This window comes from Ambystoma mexicanum, chromosome 11 (genome assembly GCF_040938575.1).
Source record: "Ambystoma mexicanum isolate Mex_15411 chromosome 11, UKY_AmexF1_1, whole genome shotgun sequence".
Taxonomy (NCBI): Eukaryota; Metazoa; Chordata; class Amphibia; order Caudata; family Ambystomatidae; genus Ambystoma; species Ambystoma mexicanum.
In genome coordinates this window covers 435,252,982-435,278,821 of record NC_090934.1, presented here as the reverse complement: position 1 = coordinate 435,278,821, position 25,840 = coordinate 435,252,982, and the positions used below count along the sequence as shown (strand labels likewise).

Below are 25,840 nucleotides of genomic sequence, written 5' to 3'. Positions count from 1 at the left end.
GTAACTTTAACACCTGTTTTTAACTTTTCTGTTTCCTCTTCTATTTCATCCTGGCAAGAACTCTCTGCCTCCTCAGTAAACTCTGATTTCTTCTCTTTCTATTCTGCTATATATGATAATCTTGATTCTCTCTATACCGCTTCTCCCTTTACTCCTACACACAAACCCCCACAACCTTGGATGACTCCTTCATTTAGCTTGCTACGGCGATCTCTGGGCCATGCTGACCGCTAATGGCAAGAGTTGCAGTCATCCACAAATCTGACTCTTTTTTCCTCCCTACACCCCACTTATGATGCATGATCTACTTTCAGTCAAACAACAGTACTACTCGAATCTTCTCGTTTCCTATTCTTCACACCTGGCTCATATATCATGGGAGCATAGCTCAGTGGCAATGTGCTCGCCTTGGAAGCAAAACGACACGGAGCAACACAGGTTCGAACCCCGGGTCTGGCTTCGAAACCTCTGGCTATTAAGCACGTTATAAATAACCTATCATATCATATTTCAGACCCTGTCTCGTATTACAGCTACTCCGCTTCCCGACCTGGGTGTTATCACCTTCCTCTTGGCTTCAGATTTGGCAACCTACTTTTCTACTGAAGATGACCATCTTCGCCCCTCTCTTTTCACGTGCACAACTTCACCTGCCCCCACTTCTTTCCACCGTGCCTCTTTCTTTTTCTTCTTTTCACTATATCACTGATCCTGCTACTTTTCTTTTCAAAGCTCATCCTACGTCTGCCCCCATTGATCCTCTCCCCACTGTGCTAATCCCTAAACTCTACCCTTCACTTCTTCCTTAACCTGCCTTTTTAATGCCTCCCTCCAATTTTCGATCTTTTCAACTATTTTCAAGCACACCACGATTCCACCTATTCTAAAAGAAATTCACTTAACCCCTTCTTGCCTTCTAATTATAGACCTAATTCTCTCCTTCCCTTTCTCTCCAGGGTCTTGAAGCATATCGTCTACACTCAGGTTTGCTCACATATCAACCCTAATTCTCTCCTTCTTTATTTCCAATCTGGTCTTCGACCTTGTCACTCTACTGGGACTGCTCTCCTTTCTGTCAATAACGCACTTCTTTCTGCTAAGTATTTTAAACACTATTTTCTCTTGGTATTCTTAGATCTGTCTGCAACGTTTCACACTGTTGGTCACTCCCTTCTGCTTCTCTCCCTTGGCTATCTCAGCTTTAAAAATTCGGCTCTTCATTGGTTCCATTCTTATCTTTCTAACTGCACTTATTCAGTTTCTTGGGCTGGTGTCTCCTCACCCACCCTACCTTCCGATCCTGGTGTGCCCCAGGGCTCAGTCTTGAGTCCCCTTCTCTTTTCTTTGTACACTATTACAGTTACTTCTGTTATTTCTTCCATTGCGCTATCTAATCACTTTTACACTGAGGATTCTCAGCTCTTTCTTTCTTTTTCTGCCTTTACTGCAACCATTCACAAAACCATCCCCTCCTGTCTTCTGGTGATCCAGTCTTGGATGTCCAATCACTTTCTTCACCCCAATCCCTCCAAGACTGAGATGCTTTTCTGTCCCACTACTGTATCCCTCCTGCATTTCTTCCTAACCCTCTGTTGTTTCTTCCTAATTCTCTATCACTTCATTTGCACATAACCTTGGAATTTATTTGGATTCTTCCCTTACTTTCACCTCTCAGATTCCTTCACTTGCTTGTTCCTGCGCCTGCCGCTTTCATCTCTACAACATCCTGGAAGCGAGAAAGACTCTTTCTCTCCTTCAATGCCTCCAAGCTGCTTGTATCCTCTCTTATTTTCTCTCAACTATTCTATTGTTCCTCTCTTCTCTTTGGACTGCCAGGCTCTTATCTTTCCCCATTGGGTTCAGTCTATAATTCCACTGTTGGTCATCTTTTCTCTCTCTTCCCGCGTGACTCTGTACATCCAGCCATAGTCACTCTTTGCTGGCTTCCTTTTCACGCTGGTTTCCTTTTTAATTTTCTTTGCCTACTCTTCAAATCTTGCCATAACTTGGCTGGCCCTTGTTCTCCTCGCATGTACCTTTCCTTTATCATCCCTGCTCCTTATGTTCAGAATCCCAGTTTCTTCTCAGTGCCCCTCATCCGCCGTAGGCCATCTCTGACTTCCGTTCATTTTCTATGTTGGCCCCTTCTCATCGGAATGCTCTTCCTCTCTCTTTTTGTTCCATTTTGTCTTATCCTCTATGTTTCACTCACGTTTGATGGACTATCTTCTCTCCCTCTATTTTGTTCCATTGTGCATTTTGCTTTATACCATTTTGAAAATGTTCCTACAGCGCAAAATGCAAAATAGAAAGTGCGGGCAGTGTTATAGTAGCCAAAAGGCAGGGATCTGTTGGGCTGAGAGAGAAGTTAAACCATCTTTGTTTGCATAAGGGCTCTCTACCCCTTCCTGTTACCCTTATTTCTTGAAGAACAAGACACTCAATGTGGTCAGGAGGCAAAGGGCACTTGTTACAACAGTCTGAATGTTACCCTTTACAGCAGACTTGGTCTTATCCCTGTGATGTCTGCCTTATAAAAAGAAGACATCCTCTCCTTCTTCGATTCAACTTTGGACTCTGAAAGAAAACATATTAATTTGGAACTTTGTTCGGGATACGAGTTGGGCGCAAAGGGATACAGGGCACCGGTAAGGACACCGGTGCCAGTAATTCCTTTGCGCCCTATTCTGAGTTCCCTTATCAGGTCCCTTCCTTAACGCCTGGTTTCAGGCATTGAGGACGGGACCCGTTAAGGGACTTTAGAGCTAATAACGGTACTGCAATTTGCGGTACCGTTATAAGTGCCTTCCCCCTTCCCATTGAGCTCTATGGGGGCTCAAATGGGAATGAGGATTGGCTTTTTCAATGGGGATTTACCGGTCCCGCAAATGTCGGAATAGACCGGTAAGTCTCCATTGAACCAGGGCGGACTCAGTAACGGTATTGGAGGTAGTCATGGCGCTAATAGCGCCATGATTACCTCCATACTCGGAATGAGGCCCACAGTCTATTCAAAAGTCATCTGCCATATAGTTGAAGGCAGAAGCTTCCAAGTCAGAGGAGAGCACTGCGCTTTACCATCCCCAAGATCATGATTCTTGGATATGAAGGACCCCTTTGTCGGCATCAGACAACATCTTGGGGTGGAAGTGCATTACTAAGGACTCACCTTGTCTCTGAAGACTCTGGATTGGGACTCCCAGCAACGCCGAGGTTAAGGAACAAGTGAGATCCATGATTCCTGCATTCAACCATTTGTGAGCTATACCAACGTGAACATTGATTGTGTGTCCCAAGCTTCTTTGTGCATGTGCCATTGCTGTTTGAATTGCAGCATGTGTTGGACCTAGGAGACCCACTCAAACCCCTGATGGTGAACCACTGCCTCATGAAACACCAAGAAGCCTGGCTCAATGCTGTTGAGCCCACTAAGACAGGAAACCAAAGATTCTGTGAAGAGGGTATGTCTTCCTGGTATAAATTTTGGTACCATAGTGACTATTGTACCCTCCTTCTACATCTTTTTCAACAAAGAAATATACTTGAACTATTGACATTTTTGTATTTACGGCAAGTACCTCACAGTGAAACCCCTGCTGATCAACCCAGAGTGCCCATTTGCACCAAGTTCTACATTCTCTGTGTTTCTTTTGCAAGGGTGTGTGTGTAGTAATATGAGTTTGTGTTATAAACTATCATATTAAAGTTCCTATAATTAAATAGAAAAGTGCTTTCAAATTGCAAATGCAGCACAGAGGTTAAAGTGAATTCATGGTATGTTATTTCGTGTTGGGTTGAGAAAACATCACTGTAAAGGACCAGAGCGGGGGTCTGTACTTCCGCTCTCTATATGGTAGAGGAGAGGCACAGAGGACCCCAGCCAAGATTCTCTTTTGTTGTAGTAATGGACGAGCAATCAAGGCCTAGCTTCTCAGGAAGGTGATGCGGGCTGGTTCTTAAGTACAGTGTAGTCCTCAAGCACCCACAAAGGAATGTCCACACACTGTATCGGTTAAAACACAGTCTTTATATAATTAATATTCAAGGTTATATACAACATCACGATAATGCACTTTGTATCTACAATGGCAAGTAATTACAATTCTACGTGGTACCACAGTTACTATTAGATCTCTTTAAAGTGCATCAACTGTACGGTTAAATGGCACACAAATCAAGTCGTAAAGGAAACCAACAGCAGTGAAAAGAGGAAAGCAGTTGATACAAACAATTGGCAGAAATACTGGTCACTACCGTTAAACACAGCTCTTTGTGGAGATCCCCCCACCAGGGCAACCTTTACAATAAAGATACAAGCCCAGTCCATATATTGTTCACAATAGGCTTCCCAATAGTTCTTCAGCCCCAAAGTACCTGGCGTTGTAGCATTCCTCGTCGGGAAATCGACGGCCCTTCTTGAGTGCCCTCCATTTAAGGCAGGAGTCACGGGTCGTCGAACGTCCGACAGAGAACTGGGTGAACTACGATGGTGAAGGAGCAGCTTCGTTCCTAGTGGTGCTCGTTGACGGGGAAGCGTAAACATCCTGCAAGGAAGAGGCGTGCGGGGCTCCTCGGTGTCGATAGTTCTGGACTGCAAAGAGTTTGAAGAACTGTGGCCCAGCAAGGGCATTGAGTCGTCGCGTCTCTGTGGTCTTTGGGTGGTAGGGAAACCCACCGGTGGATTCTTCTCGGCGTGTCAACGGTCAGGCCTTCTCCAGCAGGATACAGCGGCGACGATGCGGATGAGAGCGTCCTTGGATTCAAAAGTTCTTAGGCAAACGGGAGTACGGCGGCTCCGGTCAGCGACGGCGGTTGTCAACAGTGGCGGACAACAGTCTAGGCGCTTCTCCTTGGGATTCCACAGCAGTCCCCGTCTCGGGTCGGCAGCCTGTCGAAGGTCTGTCTACCAGGGAGCTTTGGCAAAGATCAGCTGGTACACGATGGTCCCTCATAGCTCGGGAAGAGGGCACCTTACCAGGTCCTCTCTGGGTCAGTTCTTGGAGACACAGCAGCTTTCAGATTGTGAAGGAGCGCAACAGCACTTCTTCTCGTCCAGCGGGGCTTCAAGGTCAAGCTTCAATTACTCCAGTTACTCGTCGTAGTGGACTTCAGCTTCTGAACACGATTCCTAGCAGTGAGAGGTCCCCAGATATGCTGTTGATCTCTCATTCATTCCGCTGGGTCATACTCAAGCATCCAATCACGGCGAAGGGCATTCAGGCAGGCAGGCAGCCAATCAGGCACACAGTGCATTCAGGCCATTCACTTCTCTCCAGACACTCACAACAAGTTATGTGTATTGGGACAAGTACCCAGCCATTCAACATTCCACACTGCATTCATACCGGTTTCGGGCAGGGGTGTCTCAGTCATTGTGTCAAACACCAGATTCTAGACACCCACAACATGGAATGCGTATTTGTCACACACTTCATTCACCCAGGTCCCACCCACAGGCGTACCCACAACATACGGTCGTTGGGAAGGCTCAAGCCAGTCTGGTCAGCCCTTCCCCACACTACCATAGATGGAACTTCCACCCAACAGCCAGTCAGGGGGAAGGGACAGAGTCAGGGCTTCCCGGGACTTCGGGAAGGTCAAGGTAACAGGCGATGGAAGGCAAGAGGCCATGGGGGCCATCTTGTCTCCATCAGGAATCTACTGATTCCAATGACAGGGCCTCGGCATTCCCAAAATGGAGGATGCTCAGGGCACCAGTCAATTCAGCACGGAGCTGCCACCAGCCCGCACCCTGCTCTGTGGGTCACACACAGGTGGCCAAAAACATACACTAGGGGCACAGGGTTGCACCCCTACCCATGGGTGCCATAAGGCTATCCCATGGGTCTGTTCACCAAAACCAAAGGAGAGAGCTGCACCGCCAGGAGACCCACATGAACTCCTGCGTGGAAAACACAGCAGAACACGCGATAAAAATCAGTAAAGGACAAGGATACGGTGGCCCTGTCCCACCGATACATTTCCAGCATCACAATCACAATGTCCACCGCGGCGTAAACATTGCGATGGGAAATAATGACATGTATATATACTTGTCATTATAAACTGCATGCTTTGGGTATGTTCTAAGACCAGTTAATGTGATGTATTTGCACGCACTTGCGGCTTAAAATCACAATTCTTCCTGGGATATCACCGAAATGTCAAAGATGTCTAACTGTGCTCAGGTTTACGTGGCATGTGTGAAAAGTGTGTCACACATTGATTTTGGACCTTGGCCTGTTCCTATAGATCCCCATGTCAGTAGGTTGTGATTTATGCAAACTATCTTTCGCTCAACATAAGAGGCGAGTGTGACTTACTTGCATGTGCAGATTCAAGACATAATTCTATGTGTGAATATGCTTTACTCAATGAATTTGGAGTGGAGCAAGCTGAGCATTCCAAGCTCTTCCCATATACATTGTGCAAATGATGGACTTCCCCAATGGCACTTTTAAGGCGTCTAGTTACCATGTTGTGTTGATTGTGGATGACCACTTTTCAATTAGTTCATGTAGTTTTCTCTGCCTTCTTAAAAGTATGATCAAAGTCCACTTTTTGTGTTTATTAATATCTTAGCATCATGTGGTTTCTGCTCGCACTGTGGCATTCGATAATTAAAATACCCATTGGAGATTATCGTCCTGGGTATGAAAGGGACACTAAAGACATTTTGAATTGAATGTTTGTGTTGTTACTGGGGATTTTGAAGTTACCTGTCCAAGTAATGTGAACTATCTGAGTTGTTGGATACTTTCTGGTGAGGTGGAAACACAGAATAAATTGTGTAAACGTTATGGGTGTCTGAGTTTTTTTTTTATATATATAGCTTGTTTCAATTAAGATCCTTGAAACCATTGTTCAACAAACGTGTTCATTCAAGTGAGGACTATATTGCAATTGTATTCCTCGCGTTATGCCCTGTCCAACTACCATGACACCTCGATCTTGCAAGAATTGCTGCATTTCAGTGTCATCCCCAACTCTTTCAATAGCCTCTATCCCCCCTGAAACGTTTTTCTCTACCACCCTTTCCCTGCATCAACCATGAGAATGAGCAACTCCGAACCCATGTGCCTCTTTAGCTACACTACATTACTGGGATGTGTTCTCTTTACCGCTACCCGCGGTCCTTTCTACTCTTACTATCACTCTCATTGAGGCTTGTGCCAAATAATTCAACAATCTAATCTCCTTTCACTGGTCTCAGCCCAATAACCACCTGCTATCCTCCAATCTATGCTGTCGCTCTCTGTCAATGCTCTCATCTTTATTGGCTAATGACTTTGCCCATTACTTCACGTCCAAGACAGACCTCACATACTTCCATTCTCACCATCTCACCACTCACCTCCTTTTTTCGTTTTTTCCCAGACAAGTGTTCTCCTTTCTATACAGCTTCCCACCTGCCTCCCTTGCCGGCGTTTGGCCAGTTCTCGTAAGAGCCATCCCATGCTGTGCCCTCATCGACTCTTTTGCTCTGCAGATACTTAATGATGTACTCTTTCTTGCCCTCAGCTCTCCTCTCTACAGAACCTTTTGCTGAACTCGGGCTCCTTTCTCCCGTGCTTTAAAGGATCCACTGTGCTGCCCACCTTATAAAAGCATTAGCCCAGTCTGACTCCTGACCCACAATTGTAAAGACCTTAAATGTGTTGTTTTTAATCTTTTCATAAATGACCTAGACATCCAAAATCTCAAGGGCCCTCTACAGTCTGGCTTCTATAGTCATGACTTTAAATTCGGATGTCCAATTTCTTAACAACCTCCTGGCATTCCAAGCTCATATCTGTCCTCAGCATTCTTCATCTCACGGCTGTTCTTTCCATGGCCAAGCACACCTCTAACCTCAGGATCCTCACTGACCTTGGCATCGAGGATAAATACTGGCATGGACTTCTTAGGCCCTCTCGGACTTATCTTTCCCCATCTCATGGAAAACAGCCCCCTAGCAGTGGGAGTACCACAAAGTGTCCGTCTTGGGACCACTGTTCTTCACCCCATTTGCAGAGTTCCTGGGCATGCTCAAGTCATCCTTTGGCTACCACTACCATCTCTTTGCTGATGATACCCAGATCAGATCGTCTTCTTTTTTACGACCTTTCCCTTCACCTCTCCTTTCAAATCTCCAACTGCCTCTCAGCCTTTAGACGCTCAATGACAATTGGATGTATTTTGCTCAACTCCACAAACACTGAGGTGCTCTATCTCCCTGCTCATCTTGCACACCCCCTCCACCGCCTCTCTCATTGCTTTGTCAACTAACCTTTTAACTCTAACCTTCAAAGCTCACCATTTTAGGATCCTCTTTGGCAGAAACTGCAGACTCCACCAATTCATCGTTTGCAGCATGGCCTGGAGCAAATTCCCCAACAAAAGGAAAATCCATCACCTGCTCGCATGCCATGCCATGCAATCTCTAGTGCCTACCTTTGTAGACAGTTGTCTTAAAGACTGTTTTAGGAGACTTCTGGGTCTCCTTCCCTACTTTTCCCCCCTGTCAACAGAATTCTAAAATTCACCACTCAGATACTCTTTAAACATCCTCAGCTCCTCTCTTAACTAAGTTTACGGCCTCCAGGCTGGGTGGCTCTGTGTGCAGCGTCAGTTCCACTTTACATTCCCACCTGTCTTCAAAACTATCCATGGTATTGATACAACCTACCTAGGCAACACTGCCAGCCACTACTCTTCTACTCACACTCTTTGCTCCAGTGCCACACTCAAGCTCTCTCTCTGGTCCCTGCCCCCTGTTCTCTTTCCTGATTCCTCTCTTTTGACCTCCTTGACCCCTTCGCTCGAACTCACGTACCCCTGCAAGGCAAAACAACACCACTATACATGCATTTAAATCAGCTCCGGAACTGTATCTCTTCTCCTTTAATTGGCACACCACACGCACTATTTCCCTAGGACCACTGCCCTGAAATTCTCACCCATAATACTGTGCGTGTGGTAAATACTGTTCCTACTCTGCATTTGACATTTCGCATATATATCTGAGTACCTGAAAACAATGTTGGCAGTGCAAAGTCACTTTGCACCAGTGAAAAGTACTTTGCACCTTGCAAAATATTACATGAATCAGGACCTGTTTGTTCTCTGTATTATGTGTCCAAGGTTCCCATTACTATGGCCGTGCACTGCTAAATATCAAACCAATTGCTCACCAACCCGGGCAGAGGTAAAGCTTTGAATCGGACTGCTCAGACCTCTGTCATCTAATTTCAATCTAACTGCCACCACGACACCCAAACAAATGCAAATGTGCGGGAAGAAATGAACTTTGGATACCTTTATTTATGTCTTTTTCATGCTCGTGTGGAAATACGTGAATGTGCTGACTCCTCCTAATAAGAATGCTTTTGGTTTGAACAGTGGATGCAATGGTGCTGTGAGTGGAACCAATGTTTCTGGTGAGTTCAGGGTTAATTGTCCAAGACTGAGTATTCCTTTCCAGAGATGGTGGGAAATGAAAGACTGACCTGTTTTTTTTAAAGGTTGCACACATGTATTTATTCTCTAAATCATGAAGTTAAACTACGTGTGCAAAGACTTTGGGGGGAGAATCCCAAAACCTAGCGAAAATAAAAAAGCACAACGTCACGCTTTTTATGTTTGCGCTTGTTTGATGAATTCCCAAAGGTGACCTGCACATTTTTAATGATGTGGTCAGTGGCAGAAATGATGTGCTGGCTGGCCTCCTTGCATACACCGCCATCGGGAGCGCTTATGGCATGCTCCAAGCACCCCTACCAGTGCTAGGGACACATTTCACAGTGACAGGCACTGTTTGTCATGGTGAAATGTAAAAACAATGTATTCAGGCATTCCTATCCGTATTTGAAGGATAGAAATACAAGTGGGACAGTAGCAGTTTTTGTGACGAATCAACTTCCGGGGCACCACTGGTCCAGGGATGAATATCGGGTTCTAAATAATCAATCAGCCCCACCCACACCTCTAGTTCACCAGAAGGGATCCGAACAGATTGGAAATACAAGCAAATTATAAACCTCCTTGTCCAATTCTGGTAACATGGATGGAACGGCCCACTTATCTCTGCAAGGTCGTGGATACTTGGTTAGTTGCAACACAGCAAAAATACAATTATTATCCAATGATAAAAGAGACTGTCCAGTCAAGGTTGTATACCAATATCTACTTTATTATTATTCAACAGACAGTTCTAGCACACTACAAAATACAAGCTACCCTGTAAGGGAATGCAGAGGACAGACAGTTTCTAAGAAGGAAAAGGGATGCGCTCTGGATAGTGACAGGACGGTAGTCGTTACATTAATTAATTGCAATAGTTCAAGGATACTTGATTTCAACACAAAGGGGGCAATGTGTCATTAAATGTCTCTTGGGGCCTGCAGAGAAGGACCAGGGGGACAGAAACACAATGTACTTTGTGAGTGTAGATGTTTTGGGTGCTCAACAGGGTTGAGTCGGTTTCAGGGCGCTTTGCAGCTCCTGCGACAGAGTTCAAGGTGGGAGACATCTACGGGTATCAGGCGGCAGGCAGCTCGGCGAGTGAGGCTGGATGGACTGCTGCAGGCTGGCCTACACACTGGCTCCTACACAGTGGCTCAGGGTCAGGAATCTTTGTGGCAGTGTTGGTTGGTGGTCTCATGCATTGGTCGAGGAGTCTCGAATGACATGAGTGACTGCAGCGTGACAACAGTTGCAGCTCAAAGGGCTCAACTGGCTCGAAAATGTCTTTTAAGGCAACGCTGGTTGATGCTTGATGATGCACTCCAGCTCACTTCTCCACTGAGCTTCTGTCATTCTTTAAGGCAGACGGCCCAAAGTGGAGGCGAGTGTTGCAGGCAACAGCCTTGTCATTGGTTTGGTTCAGAGACTTTCTGCCACTTCCCACCTAGGAAGCTTGTGCAGAGCCTAGCAGGGCACGCTGTGTGCTGGCTGGGTACTTGATCTGGAGCTGCTGGAGAGTCTTCTGGATTCAGTATCTCCCTCTGTTTCCTGGGAGATGTTAAAGAGAGGGATTGTGCTTCCCTCTTTGGAAATCCTGGCCATCTTTCACTGGTGGAAGCTGTAAGGCAGACTGTACCTTCAGTCAGGGTCCAAATTAGTTGTTCTTGTTAATCCTAGCAAAGTCTTCATATGAACTGTCCAAAAGAGGGGCTCAGCCTTCTTTTAAATCCAAATGGGCCACAGTGATGTGGTGTAGACTAACCCTTCCTTAATGATCCAATAATGGGTCCCCACCAACAATCTCCTGCATGCCTGAAGTCATAACAAGAGTGCTTTTAAACAGAACAGTTAAAGGGGTGAAAACATGAAATACTAAGTCCCACCCATCTTCCTGTCTGTCTCTCTGGTTAATTGAGATATCTGTGGTTCCTGATTAAAATGGTAGGTCTCCCTTGAAGCTGCAGTGAGAACAGACTTTCTGTCTCCATCAATCCACATACTCGTAACTTCTGAATGACATACCCCTGAAGGGGTTTCCTACTGTAAACACATATTCCCAGACATGACAGGTCACTGTCCTTGATACTGAGAGGCGGGAGCTGGCTTCAGGTTGACACAGTGTGTATCAAAGTTTGTTGGGGTTTCCTGTCTCTTTTGTTTTAGCCTATGCAGTCAAGTATGTTAATTATGTTAATTGCTGCCACCATCTGCAGAGCGTAAAAAAACAGACAGGGCAGACCCGTGGAGCCTTTGATAATTAATTAGACTGGCTATGGCAGGAAGAAGGTTTTGGTCCTCCCCTTCTGAGATGCATAGTGTACTCCACCTGTCAAATTCCAACTAAATATGACACGGAGGACTGCGCCTATAGGCTGTGTCCACCATCAGTACACGTGTCTATGTGTATGTCCTGCGGTGAGCATAGGAAAATGTGTGCGTATAGTCCCACATATTTTCCAGAGGTTGATCTACCATCATTCAATTTCATACAAAAATTTTAAAAAGCCCAGGTGAGCGCACACCCACCGTGCGGATGGTCGAATTCCTCACAAACCCCTCTGAATATTTTTCGTGGTTATAGGGGGTTGCAAAATCCTGCCTCCAATAAGTCTGCACCAGTGACATTAATATTTCAGCTATACGGTTAAACAAAACATTAAAGATACAATAGCTGAGGGCTTTAATAGTTAATGCATTAGACACATGGCCATTTCTTGCAATCGTATGTGCTGCTTGTGTTGGTGAACGGGCCCAGAACTGTCAGGCAGGCCGACTAAGCCCTTTACCCATCAGAGGTTGATAAATTGAGTACGATAACATTGGATAAAAATAACAGCAAATATTTCAGAACTTAAAGCAGGAGGAATCTGTCGTTAAGCCCTAGATAAAACGTGATTGTGTGTGTAGAGGGTAATTCGAAGGGTGCTAATTGGCTCTGTGTAAGAGTGCATGCCCAGATACAGAAGAAGAAGGCTGCTTCCGCTGTATGACGCTGAATTTATCGTGACTTAATAAGCAGCACGTACATAACTTCTCACAAATCCCATGAAATGAGTTATCACAGACTCGAATTAACAGGTACTAATCGGGTTGATTCAGGCAAGGATCGCTGTGTGATCCACCTGGAAAGTGGTGTGTCTCTGTTTCCAGTTTATATTTCTTTTACAGGACATATTATATATATATATATATTTATATATATATATGTTTAAATATATAATCAAATATTTATCTTAATGTGCATGTTTTAAGAGCAAACCAATGTCGCACTGCGTTCCTTACAGTTTTGAAATGGAAGCCTTCAAACAAATCCAAGAGATGGTGGATGCCTCCATCCCTGCCTGCCGCCAACTCCATCACTGCTAACACGGTACTCAAAATCCGTCCTCACCATCTGCATCCACTGTGATATGGGAACAGGCGCCGCCCACTGCTAAGGATATCCCCCGCACACTAGGTTGAATCAGGGCTTCTACTCACTCTAGCCGGAAAGATGCCACTACCCGAATATTGCCACCGCCACATGGATGAGAGCTCCAAATCCCCATCGAATGCTTCACTGACTGTTCCCTGTGCAAACATGATCAACTTCCCCCTTCCCTCACATGTTACATGTACCAATTTAGCCACGAACCAGTGTCATTGAACACCTCTCCCAAAAGACATGAAACATCCAAAGGCTGAATCGCGCCACCAACTTCGATAACACAATGCCTACCAAAGCATCCTCACACCACACGCACATAAGGCGTCCTTCCGTGCCCGGATGCCTCAAGTGCGCTAGAAACAAAGCCACACACAGTTCCCAGGTACTTATGCACCTCATTCATCATCAATAGAGCAAAGCTTTATTCATTTTACTTTTCTTCCCTCTAGCCAAACCCAGCCCCCATGTTTCCCCATCTGCCATGTTGCAAGAGCTAGGGTGGCCAACTGTCCCGTATTTTGCGGGATTGTCCCGTAATTGGGGACTTTGTCCCGCAGTTTGCAGCGTGGCTGTGCGGGACGCAGGTTGTCCCGACTTGCTATGTTCCCTTCCCTAGAGTGTGAATCTCGGGAGACAGCTAGTCGGGAAAACCTGCCTCCAGCACAGCCACTCTGCAAACTGAAGTGGCCGGCTACATGCCATGGCACTGCCGCCTAGTGCTTTCTTTATCTGGACGCCTCTGGGGACCAGGGTCCTTTTGAGTCTGCAGGCCGAGCTGCTGACGCTCTGACACCTGTGTTCATTGCAATGCTAATGCTTTGTTCCAGGGTTCCTGATGGTCATGTTTGCAATTAAAAGACGTGACCATCACCTCCCAAGGACAAACCATTTGCATTGCAATTAAGCCAGGTGTTAAGAGCCATTAACCCATTTAAATTACAAATATGGGGGGCCAAACGTGAATGACTCTCGGACTTCATCTCCACCTTGTGGGTAAGTGTCCTGCAAAAGGATATAAAAAAGTTGCCCACCCTAGCAAGAGCCCATGCAAATGGCAAGGGCAGGCGGTATAACACCCAGCTATAAAATTACCAGTAACCTACCTCACTGCTGCCAAGCACGCCAAGATTCCGCCCCCGTCGTGTGTACAAACATGTGCGTCGCTGAACCTCCTCGAGCACAAGAGATCTAAAACAGACCAACGCTTCATACTAGTAAGCAGCCCCCTCTCCCCCCTTACTGGACGAACCAGGATGCCACACTTCAAAGTCTAGGGCCCACTCGTGGCTCGGCACGTGGCCCTCATTCAGTCATTGATGATCACAGATCCATTCACCCACCAATGGGAAACAAGTAGTAAGGTCAGGGAACAAGTGTGTACTGCAAAAATGTACCGCTGACATTACAGTACTGTGACCAGGTCCCAAGTCCTCCAATGCACCTCAAACCTGAACTGCTGCACCCGAAGCAATTCTGCTACTAGATGTGCACACAGCTGTTCCAATGCACCTCGGTAATGACGTCCACCTGACTTTCGTAGCACTGAATCAATATATAGCTCTACTATATAGAGTACTTGATCGCGGGCCTGTAGTTCACCTGCCATTTGAGTTATGGACGAACTGCAGCTCTGGCAATATCCCTCCACTGCAGGGCTCAAGTTGAGAAAGGACGGTGTCCTCCCACTTGTTTAAGGTTGTGCGACAGTGAGGCACGAAACTTAACCACGAAACCACTAGTATCCCCAGTCAAACTGCCATGAAACACTCATAATGACGTTCTGCTGTACAGGACGTGTTTTCTTAAACATGTTTAGATATAAAAGGTGCGAACCTTTTTCTAGTTATCAAGCTACGTTTGAAGAAAGCATGCTCTCCGGGAAAATGCTAATTAGTCCTGTGTACTTTTCGTGAGTTGGTAAAGATATCTTGAAATATACAAATGTCGTTCAGTTTACGTTCACTGCTTGTCACATCTTTGCCCGTTGCATACCCAGAGCCCCTCAATTTTTTTTTGTTTTTGTTTTTTTGTTTAGGACTGGAGTAGAGCCCTGCAGTTGCGAAATGCAATATTCAAGTGGATAATGTTATTATGGGAGCCAGGCACACACCTGCACACATACCTTCAATTCCGGGCCGGCAATGAGCCCAAAGAGAGCACTAACAAAGTATCTCCATCCGGACTTTCTTGAGTATCTGGTGGAGCAGCATGGCAGGGGCACGCTTCTCTGGAACAGAATGCGCTGCTGCCAGGGAAAGCCCGCTCTCTTGTGTGTAGAGAGGGGGGGGTAGAGAGGTTCAGCCTTGGTCTCTGAGCACTCAGTCTTTTGTCCACTCATATACGAGGCGTCTCTGTTCTTGCAATGACGTGTGCAAGTTGAGACCTACTTCCCAGCATGGGCCCACCTGGGTGTGCCACCCCGTGGGAGCGACACGAGATCCGCGCCATTAAAAAATAAATAGGCCACGAGCTGTGAATCTGCTGCACACATTGACCAGGGGGTGGGGGCAAGGCGATGGACTGGTCTTTCATCTTCACCAGCGAGCGGGTACGATAGCTCAGTCGCTTGAGCGCATCCTGCAGGAATAGTTGGGTAGCTTGCAAGTTGTATGTTCAAACACAAGTAAGCCGGTTCTGTGGGCTAATTTCCCCACTACAAAAAATGAACTCTTAAGCTAGAGCTCGAAACCTGTTAAAACCCTGGGCGGATGGAGCACGTGCCTTGGATAACTGCTTCCAGCCAAGTAAGAAGGCTCGGTGGGTTATGCACCTGCATCACGAATCTACAACCAGCGGGTCTCCTTGTAATGCCCTCAGTTATTAAACAACTATTACCACGCATGTGGAAGATAATTAAACGTGTAATTTATTTCGGGGTTTTATTGGTCGTGATGCCGCATGCTCGCTTCGGGGCGCTAAGTTTCACATGCTAGGTTTGCAATTACAATATTTGATCAAAAAAACGCCCCTTAGAACATCTTCCTTTTAAAGGGCCAGGCTCTTCAGTAGCCTTGTCTGATCCCATTTTGGGCCTGAGTCACAGAAGCATTTTATAATGGCGTAGGGTGACCAGACGTCCGGTTTTCCCGGGAAATCACCCTCCGTCCGGGGTCCCGGGAGTTTTTTTTTCATTTTAGAAACCGCATCCAGGGTTTGCATGAGTAATTAAAATTGCAATTATTTTTCACAACACGTTCAGAATGTTGGAGCTGGAGGATTGGCTCAAAACCCCAACCTTTCAGGTAGATGTCACAACACTTACTGACTGTGCCACAGAAAATGGCTTGAAAATGAGGGTACAGCAAACCAATTAATATCATTTAGAGCAAACGTTTGTTTTGAATGAACAAGCCAAGATTCACAGACAAAAGCAGATCATATACAGTTTATAGAAATGAGAAGTGCTGGAAATATGATTGTGCAGTGGTTGTGAGGGCATGTTGGAGGAGGGGCGGTAATTGCTGGGCTGTGATGCAGTAGTCCTTCTTTTATGTTGTGAGTCGTCCCGGTTTTTTGTTTTGCAAATTTGGTCACCCTATAATGACACAGTCCCAAAGGAAAATGCTCTGTAAAGGTGTAGAGCTATCGGGCAAGGGGGCATATATCTCTCAACTCGCACACGTTTGGCAGCTGCCTCCTCCCTTGCAATCACCTGACTCACTCACGCAGCCTCATATACCCCAATCACTCCAATGGGCTCTCATAGCCCCCGCCCAACAATCAGGTGTTTTTACCCACCTTGGCGCCACAAAATGTTGAGCGCTATGCAATGGGGGCAGGGTTTCTCGGCACCAAGACTTTGCCAACCTTTGCAGGCATGTGTAATCTCACAGCTCCTACGGCAGTGGGAATAACAATGCCAGCCCCAATTTTAGACATGCTGGTCCCTAGAGGTTGAGTTAAGGCCTGTGGTCTCCCTAATACAAAAATGACATCAGGTATTTTATTCAACAATCCACTCTAACATAAATTCAACAGAAAAAAAGTATTCCGTTTGAAAATATGTTCTTTACTAATGAGGCATGTGCAAAATCGGCCATTGGCGAAATGGGGCACTTGCAGGAGCACACTCAGCCTCAAAATGTTCGGGGGACTGGATGACAGTTTTGAAAGCTGGTCGTGAGCTCGGCCATTACCCGTTGGGCTCTCTGCCGTGCCACCATGCCACCTTTGTTTGAGCCTGTGAGGCTGAATAGCTATTACACCTTTCTTTGGCCATTAGATGCGTTTTCAACCCAATTCTGAGGCTATGGAATTGCACAAAGAGAGGCTAATTATTGGAGGCCTGCGCCATCTGAAAATGGTCCCAGCAGGTAAGCGTTTGGCTGCATCATAGGGGGTATATAGATATTGCCTGGCTAGTCTTTTGCCCTCAGCCACGGCGTATTTACTTCTGCTGCTACATGCATGATTTTTTAATCTTAAATATTCTGCTCCGCCAGGTGAGAAATGTATTTGACAGGCTCTTGCTCTTGCTGTAGCTTCCAGGGTTGAGAGTCATGGCAGTGTTCTGCATTCAATATATACAGCCCTCCCAATTTTGTAGAGCTACAGAGAAGCTCTTTAGGACAGTGCCTGAAAAAAGTGCAGGTACCATCAGGTTCTGCGTACGTGCTCTTCATGTGCTTGTAATTGAGTATATCTTAACTTCTGACCAATACTTTCAATAGAGGAGTACCAGCATCTCTGATCAGAGATGGATTACTTTTAGTGTAAAACTATTGTCACTTCTTAATAGGGGCAACACTGGAACTAAACAACATCAAGTGTACCCTCCAGATACATGAAATGTTCTGGAGAAAATCGCACCAGCAAGAAGAGCTCATTAACTTGGGAACCCTCCATTCAGCACCGAGGACATTCGTCACCACAGCCAATGTAAACTACCACACGAAAACCAGTAGTGAAGTATCCTACAAGAGAAGAGGGGTCTTCTAATCCGTGAAGCACTCAAGCACCCGCTGCCAGGCCCTGCAACACTGCAGTTCACTGGCAACAACACCATCATAAGCTTCTTCACAGAGAAGCTAAGACAACAACCACATTGACAGCTCCTGACACACCACATACACCCCACCCACACCATCCTGGCCTGACCAACACTCTTACAGCCCTCAAATCCACTTTCTGCAAAGACATCTTCCCCATTGTGAGGGGCATCACAGGTAATGTACTCACACCACTTTTCAACATCATTAACACATCCCTCATGCAAAACGCAATGACAATGGGACAGATTTCACCACTGCTGCAGAAACTGACACTCATTACGAGGAGGTGGCCAGCTACTGCACCATCATGCATCTTTGCTTCCTCAGCAAAGGGATGGAGAAGACTGTTGCCCTCGATTCGCATGTAAGTGTCACTCGGCACAATGTCCTGTAGGACTACCAAACTGGGTACTGGACAAGATGCAGCACAGAGACCATTGCCTTCCAGGTTACCAATGATGCACTGCACATCCTGGACAAAGGATATCCAGGCTTACCCAACCCACTTGACCTCTCTGCCAACTTCAATACTGTTTTACAGGAAGCCCTCCTCAACATTCTTCACCACATGCATGGGCTTTGACGGAACGGTCCCAGTGATGTCCAATAACACGCATAGTTCCACAAGGCTACATCCCATCCACTGTCACCTTCAATCTCTGCATGAAACCTCTGGGACAACTGTTCTCCAACACTGATATCAAGATGCACCTATTCACAGAGGACACGCATCTTAATCTCAAGGTTAATTGCATCAACGACATCCATCAACTCAAGCACTGTCTGCCTCTCATCAAGTCTGTATGTCAAACACCTACCTGAAGCTCAACCCGGCAAAGACCAAATGCATACTGGTAGGAAACTACACCAAGCAAGACCAAGTCCATAACTGTCTGACAACCTTGAATCTTAATATATTGAGAACTCAACTTTCACCCAATGCAAAACATCTTGAATTTACCATCGATTGGAACTTCTCATTAAAGACACACACACAGAAGAAGAACCAAACGTAAATCAAGCATTTCATCCCGGTCAAAAGTTTCAGAACAGTTCTATAATCCCTGGTGATCTCCTACATGGACAGTGGCAATGCTCTACTCAAAGGAGTCCCAATTGACATCTTGGCCCCTCTGGAAAACATTGATCATGATGCAACATGCCTCATCACAGGACTAAGAACATGCAACCACATCACCCCTACCTTAAGGAACTACACTAGCTACTCCTTCAAGCATGCATGATGTTCAACATAGATTGCAGTGCACCACCAGAAACCGCAACACCACAAGACTGAAAACCAAAAACTACAGGAAGGAAAAAAACAGGGAAATAGCCATTTTCCTGCTATATACACTGCGCAACAAATTACCGATGCAGATATGGCTGCCCCCCTCCCCATCCTACACTCCAGGAGAGACCTGTGGACCCTACTCTTCACAGAACATCTCGCCAACCACTGACGACTACACACAACCCTACTTTGTTCCTTGTATGGCTACTCCTCTGTCCCAACCCATTCCAGCTCCTCTGCACACTCTGCAACCCTCTGGGTGTTTCCCCAATGTTCAGGGCGCCATTGCTTCCGAGCTAGATTTGCACTTTTTTAAATCCTACCGATACAAACATACATACATGCATGCGTGCATACGCAACTATAGGGAAATAACACTTTCAGCAGGTCATACTGGCACTTCTCAGCCCTTTTAGTGCAGGATTATTGGCAATGTTCAGAAGCGATACGATCTTTCGAATGGAAGCGTACCAGCATGTCAGCGTACCGATGCAAGACTTGCAACAAAATGCGGTGCCAATTCCTAGTATGGATGCAGTACTTTCATTGCAGGTCTGCTATTGTGCAAAGTTATACAAAATCACCTTCTCATCAACAATTCCATCAATCAAGCAATTGTTTACAAGTGCAGGTACTTGACATTTTGGTCATTAACCTAATTGCCACTTCCGTTCGTCGATGCATACCACTAATGCTCTCAGAACACAGCACTGTCAATCACGGAGATTAGCATATCCGCTAGGGAGTGGGCTTGGGCGAACTAGTTCTGGGATAGAGCCAACCACCTGGATTGTGGGTGGTTTAAGGTCCCCCAAATGTTGAAACCTTTCTGAAAATACATCTGGAAAAGTTTGAGGTTCACCCATAGTTTACCAATAAGGTCTCTGGGATGGAGGGGGTGCTGGTGTTATCCCCCACAGGGCTCTGCAACATTCTGGACTGCCCTACTGTGGCATGGTAGGCACTGAGCGGAGTCTGTGCTGCGGAGGCAGGATGCCTTGGGGTGTAGTGGGAGATATAAAAAAAAGCGGGTGCTTACTTGGGGTGGCTTTGACTAAATGTGCCCCCTTTCAAAATGACCTAATCTTATTCACCCATCACTAAACTCTGGAAGCTGTGACCCCTGAATATTCGGCATTCATATTATATGCACAGGACAGGGCAAGCAGCATCTTACTACTGGGCGACTGTGCTGCACTGCAAGGACTAACGGTAATATTGTGTTCATTGGAAATCATTCCTATTTTCTCCAGCTGCTCATGTTCATATCTGCTTTTGAATGTGTTCTTAGGGGCAAGTTTTGATTGAAGTTACTTAAATAGTTTGTTGGTCTGGTGTACTAAAAATTATAGTCGAATAACATACAGGTATATCGGTGACGTTGCAGAATGATATTGCCACTGAAAAAAACAGACTATTCACAGGCCTACGCCAGTGCACTCAGCTTGCATCCATTTCGTTCTCTTTTTAGTGGCTTAGCAAAAAGCCTTGGCACCAGGGACCTGATCACAAAGTGTTTCTCAATCGAATGCACTTGTGATCTTGGGCCTTGTCTGAATCAGGCCACAAGTGGTTGTTGCACATGTTAGGGTCTGAGGCAGGATAAAACTGGCCTATAGGGCAATGCCCGAAAGAAAAATGCAAAATGCTAGTGTGGGGCAGTTTTGTTTGGTCAGAGTGGGTCACTTTTTTGGCCAGTGAGCGCCCGTTTGATGAGTTACTTCACTAGGCGGTTAGTAGTTTTGTCCATTGTTATTGAAATATATTCTTTAAATTGCACAACTTGCATTACATTTGATCAAAAACCTTCCCCATGGGTACTACTCAAACCTTCAGTCACAAAGGAATGAATTGCCATTCGCAACTGTGGGCCCCTTTTTGATTGGTGCCCTAATTATATGCCCAGTCCGACCCTGGTATGAGGTGGATCTTTGAATCCCAGGTAAACTCTTTTTCGGCTTCACTCCTCACTTGCAGCACTGGGAAACAATGTTACAATCAATATCTTGGCAGAAAATACCGTACAAACAAAAAGTAATGATATGTTTCCCTGAACATCTTGAAATAGTTAATGCTCTCTGGGAGTTAGGATTTAGAGTCAACAATTGCGATTTAAGAAATTCTTCTTGGTTCACACATGCAAGAGTTGGAACACACTGCAAAAGGCATGTGAGATAAAGGTTAGGCAGCATCGTGTTCTGTCCTGCAGTGCCTATTCAAGGCCTTGTTAAAATGGAAAGCGGACCCCAGAAGAAGGTTCAAAAACCTGACTGGCCACAGCGCGTGTTTGCTGGCAAACAGGGCAGTGTTGTGATTGCGGTTCACTGTCTTCTATGCCGCACAAAGTGCAATCAGAGCTGAACAAGAGTTTGGGGCTAGCAGCCACACATCTCCCCAATCCATACAACAGATAAACAGATCTGGAAACTAAACCGACATAAATAAATAAATAAATAAATAAATACATAAATAAATGAAGCCGCTCAAACCCTCTTGCAGGGGAATGCTTGTCAGCTGTGCGTTTAACCGTGGATTTAAGCATTGGCTAAGAAAAAATGGACATCCCAAATGAAACACGAGTTTAGGTCTTTCCAGCTGGATACTGGACTGATTACTTCAGACTTGGAGTCATCCTGCACTCTGCAAGTTTGAATCCTGCAGAATGGGCAACAGCGCTTCAATGATCTGAGACCAGTGAGCACCGCTAAACTGGTTAATACCACCTCCCATTACAGCTTTTAACATTTAGTGGAATCTGGTGTAAAGCACCATTTAATATAAAACAGGATGGCTCGTGATCTCCACGCCCTTGAAGTTAAACTGGGCAGTTTGTCGCTAGAGCTGTGGAAGGTGACTGGGCAGTTTACACATAAAGAAGTGGTCTCCGTGCACATGGGTTCTTCATGGAATGTTATTGAGGGGCCTCCTGGGCCCATCATTGACGATTCAGCCGAAGTTGCTTTTAAAGTCACTTCTTTCCAAATTAGTTTCCTTACTTGGAAAGCTGCTCAGTCATTGTTTTACAGCGCGCCCACTCATTTTGTGTGTTACACATTCGAAAAATGTGATCAGCACATCAACAACAAAAAAAAAACGTTGATCTGGGACGACGAGCAAGACTCTTGTAAAATCTATTTATTTAGATAAACACAAGTAAACAAAAAAAATGGTTTTAACGGTAAGATGGACAAAATGGTGAAACAATGCTGCCATTGTCATATTTGTACAGTATTCTAAAGCCCACACTCAATGCACATATGATGTGATAGGAGGGCCAGGAGGAAAGTAAAATGATCAGATCGCCTTTGGAGATGATGTTATAAGGAGGTGGAGTAGCTCAGCCACTGGATGTTGGTGCCCCCCTGCTGGGAAGTGAGGGATTATGTTATGACGGCAAGGTGTGGGAGGGTTGGCTCAGTCACTTACTGTTGGTGTGCCCAGTGCTGGGAATGGGAGATTGCTATCAGATGATGGAGAGGATTGGTCACTTGATGTCGTGCACACTGCAGGGGGATGGGCGTTTATCACTTAAGGAGATGGTAAGGCGCGGTCACTGGATATTGGTGGGCCCCGGCTGGGTAAATAGAGATTAGGTTAATTGGAGGTAGAGAGGCTGTTGGTCTGCCCACTGCTTTGGAATGGAAGATCACGTGTTAGGGAACTGCTGAGGCTCACGTGCTTGATATGGGCGTGTCCATTTCTAAGCAATGGAGATTGTTATGAGGGGGATGGAGAGGCTCAGTCACTTGCCCTTGGTGTGCCCAATGCTGGGTAATGGGAGATTGTTATGAGGGAGTGAAGAGGCACAGTCTCTTAATGTTGGCGTGCCCACTGCTGGGGAATGGGAGATCATGCTATGGGGGAGGAGAGGTTCTGTCACTTGATGTTGGTGGGCCCACTGCTGGGGAATGGGAGGTTATGCTGTAAGAAGGTGGAGGGGCTTGGTCAGCTGATGTTGGTGTGCCCCCTGTTGGAGAACGGATTTTTTAAAAAAAAAATATTTTTATTGGTTTATACAAACCTTTAAAAAGAAGACAAATACAACACATATAAACATTTTTCCACAATCCATACATTCCAAGTCTTCGCCCTCCGATCAGTTCAATTTCGTTTAGGTACACAGGTTCGAAATAACACATGCATAAATTACATCACTTTGGAGTTTAACTTTCATTAGGCTTTGATTTTATAGGCACATCATTCAGTGCGTCCTTTATCACACAAATAAATGCCACTAGAGCGTATAAGACAGGTCGATTAGAGCCGTCGAATAAGGCTCTCCACCAATCGTTCTTTGTCAAGGTTTGGTATTTAGCGGTTATTGAACCAAAAATGCTAGATCTTTGCCTAACAAACCCAGAACATGACATAGTCAAGTGTTTTAAAGTCTCGATTTCAGACTGGCAAAAGCGGCACTTTGAATCCAGGTCGGCATGTTGTGCCCAAAAACTTAAACATTCCTTGGTTGCCAGAATGTTCAGCCTAAAGTGCATATACAAAGCCCTGCTATGTTGGTCGGGAAAACAAGTAAGGTAGTTTTGCAGCTGCCCATATACTCTAGTTTCCACTGGGACATCCTTCATTGTTTTCGATTCCGATCTTGCAGTACATGTTCTGATCCAGTCCACTCTCCACATCTTCTTTTTGGCCTGGTCTGGATTGTCCATCAGGGTCTGTATATGTATAGAAATGTCGTACATTACTAGGACTTCGAGACATAATCTGTTCCTTTGGGATAGCATTGTTTCAGATGTATCGTTTCCCAGAGGCTGTATTATGCAGATTTGTGGCAACGGATCTTTTTGCCTCGTTTTCCTAAACAAACTTAGTAGGTTCCAAGCAACACGAGCTTGTATCGAGATATAGGAAAGTTCGAATCTTATACAAATTGTGGGCGTACCCTTTGGTAAACATAACACTTTGGACCAAAAGATGTTTTCTAATGCGTTCCACAACTCGTAATCACAGCCAAAGGCATTCTCACCACCATATATAAGTGCAGGCACCACTTTTTGTTGAAAAAAGGTTACAGTAGGTTTCAAAGAAAACAGAACTGTGAGACTTGTCCTTGGCCTCAAGCCCAGGGACCGTATCTCTCCAGGACTGAAATCTCTACACTTGCTCCCAGTGGTTGCGAGGATTAAGTTCAAAACCCTCTGCATTGTCCACAAGGCCTTCTGGGGCCTGGGGCCTAAATACCTTCAACTCGCTCTTCCTAAATATCTTCCTTCCCGAGCCCTTCGCTCATCCATCTCCAACTCCCTCAGGGTCAGCCGCTTCTCCAAGCAACGAGTCGGGGGTCGATCTCTCGCCGTGGCAGGGTCCTCCCTCTGGAACAGCCTTCCTGCCTCCCTGAAACTTGAGGAGAACCATCTCCGGTTCCGGAAGCACCTCAAAACCTTCCTCTTTGCTTCTGCTTTCTCTCTCCCTCTCCCCTGCTAAAGTCTCGACATGAATCTGCACCGAATCTGCAACTGGGCCACTCTCACCGACCTCGTTCCTGGTCCCAGCCACTCTCCTCTTGCACTGCCTCCCTGGCAACCCCTGCACTGAGGGACTGTTCTCTGTATCCCTACAGCCCCCCTTTTTCCCAGCACTTGTCTGCACTTACCTTGCACTTGCCACCAGCTGGCCCTATTTATTTACTTATTCTACTTACTTGTACTGCACTTCCCCCTTCCCCTAGCACTTTTCCCCTTCCCCCTTCCCCTGCACTTGCGCGGTCTGAATGTCACCTGGCCTAGTAGGATCGTTGTCTGCCTTCCCCTTGTTTCCCCCCCCCTGCCTCGTCGCGCCTTGAAACACTTGTGTATAGGCGCGTTACAAATGCCATATCATATCATATCATATCATAACTTCCCAAATTTTATGTTAATCAGGGAGGCCTGACACGCCAACTGGCGGCATTTGTTTTTGGTCGCTTCAACCCAAGGAGCATCATTTCGGTTGGCGTTAATTTTCATGCCTAGGTACGAAGTGTTCTTCACAATCCTAATTGGTTCTTTATCAAGAAACCAGTTAAATTTTGTCACCTTCCCATTATTGCCCACAAGTTTTTCAAGGACCAAGATCTCACATTTTTGTTTATTTATTAACAAACCATTGGCCACTAGATATTTTTCAAGAGTGGTGAGTTTACGCTGCAACCCTATCGGTGTAGAGTCCATAAGAATAAGGTCGTCAGCGTACACAAGATAGTCAATATGTGTACCATTGATTTTTGGTGGAAAGGTTGCTATATCGGTAAAGATCTCCTTAATATCCGATATGAACAGATTAAAAATGGAGGCTGCAAGAGGACACCCTTGTTTCACTCCTCTGTGTGTATTGATAGGAGCCGATAGTGAGCCTTTGAGATCTAATCTGATTTTGATTGTGGTATTAGTGTGCAGCTCACGTATAGCCGCCAATAGGCTAGGAGGACAATTCCAGGCACCCAGTTTTCCCTAAAGCAAATCTCTGTTGATACTGTCGAACACGTGGGATAAATCAATTAAAGCCAAATATACTTTGGATGTCGAGCGATGAACTTCCATCTTCAGCAGGTTTATCAGCAGCAGGTTCACTCCACAACCGACCCCCTTCACAAACCCAGTTTGTCTCGGATCCACCCGGTTGGAGTTAGTGGACCACTTTAGTAGTTTTTGTTGCAGGAGGGTGGCATAGATTTTTCCCAACACGTCC

General features: G+C 45.8%; 1 protein-coding gene across 5 annotated transcripts in view; it reads right to left on the bottom strand.

The window, feature by feature from the left end:
• Nucleotides 1-25,840, bottom strand: part of CHST1 (carbohydrate sulfotransferase 1) — a 375,173-nt gene that overhangs the window by 65,574 nt on the left and 283,759 nt on the right. The window contains exon 1 of one of the 5 annotated variants that reach the window (XM_069623265.1): nucleotides 14,994-15,134. The exons of the other annotated variants lie outside the window; for them this stretch is intronic. The gene's annotated coding sequence lies outside the window, so the exon portion shown is untranslated. Of the gene's footprint in view, nucleotides 1-14,993; nucleotides 15,135-25,840 lie in introns of those variants that run through there. 5 annotated transcript variants of the gene reach the window in all.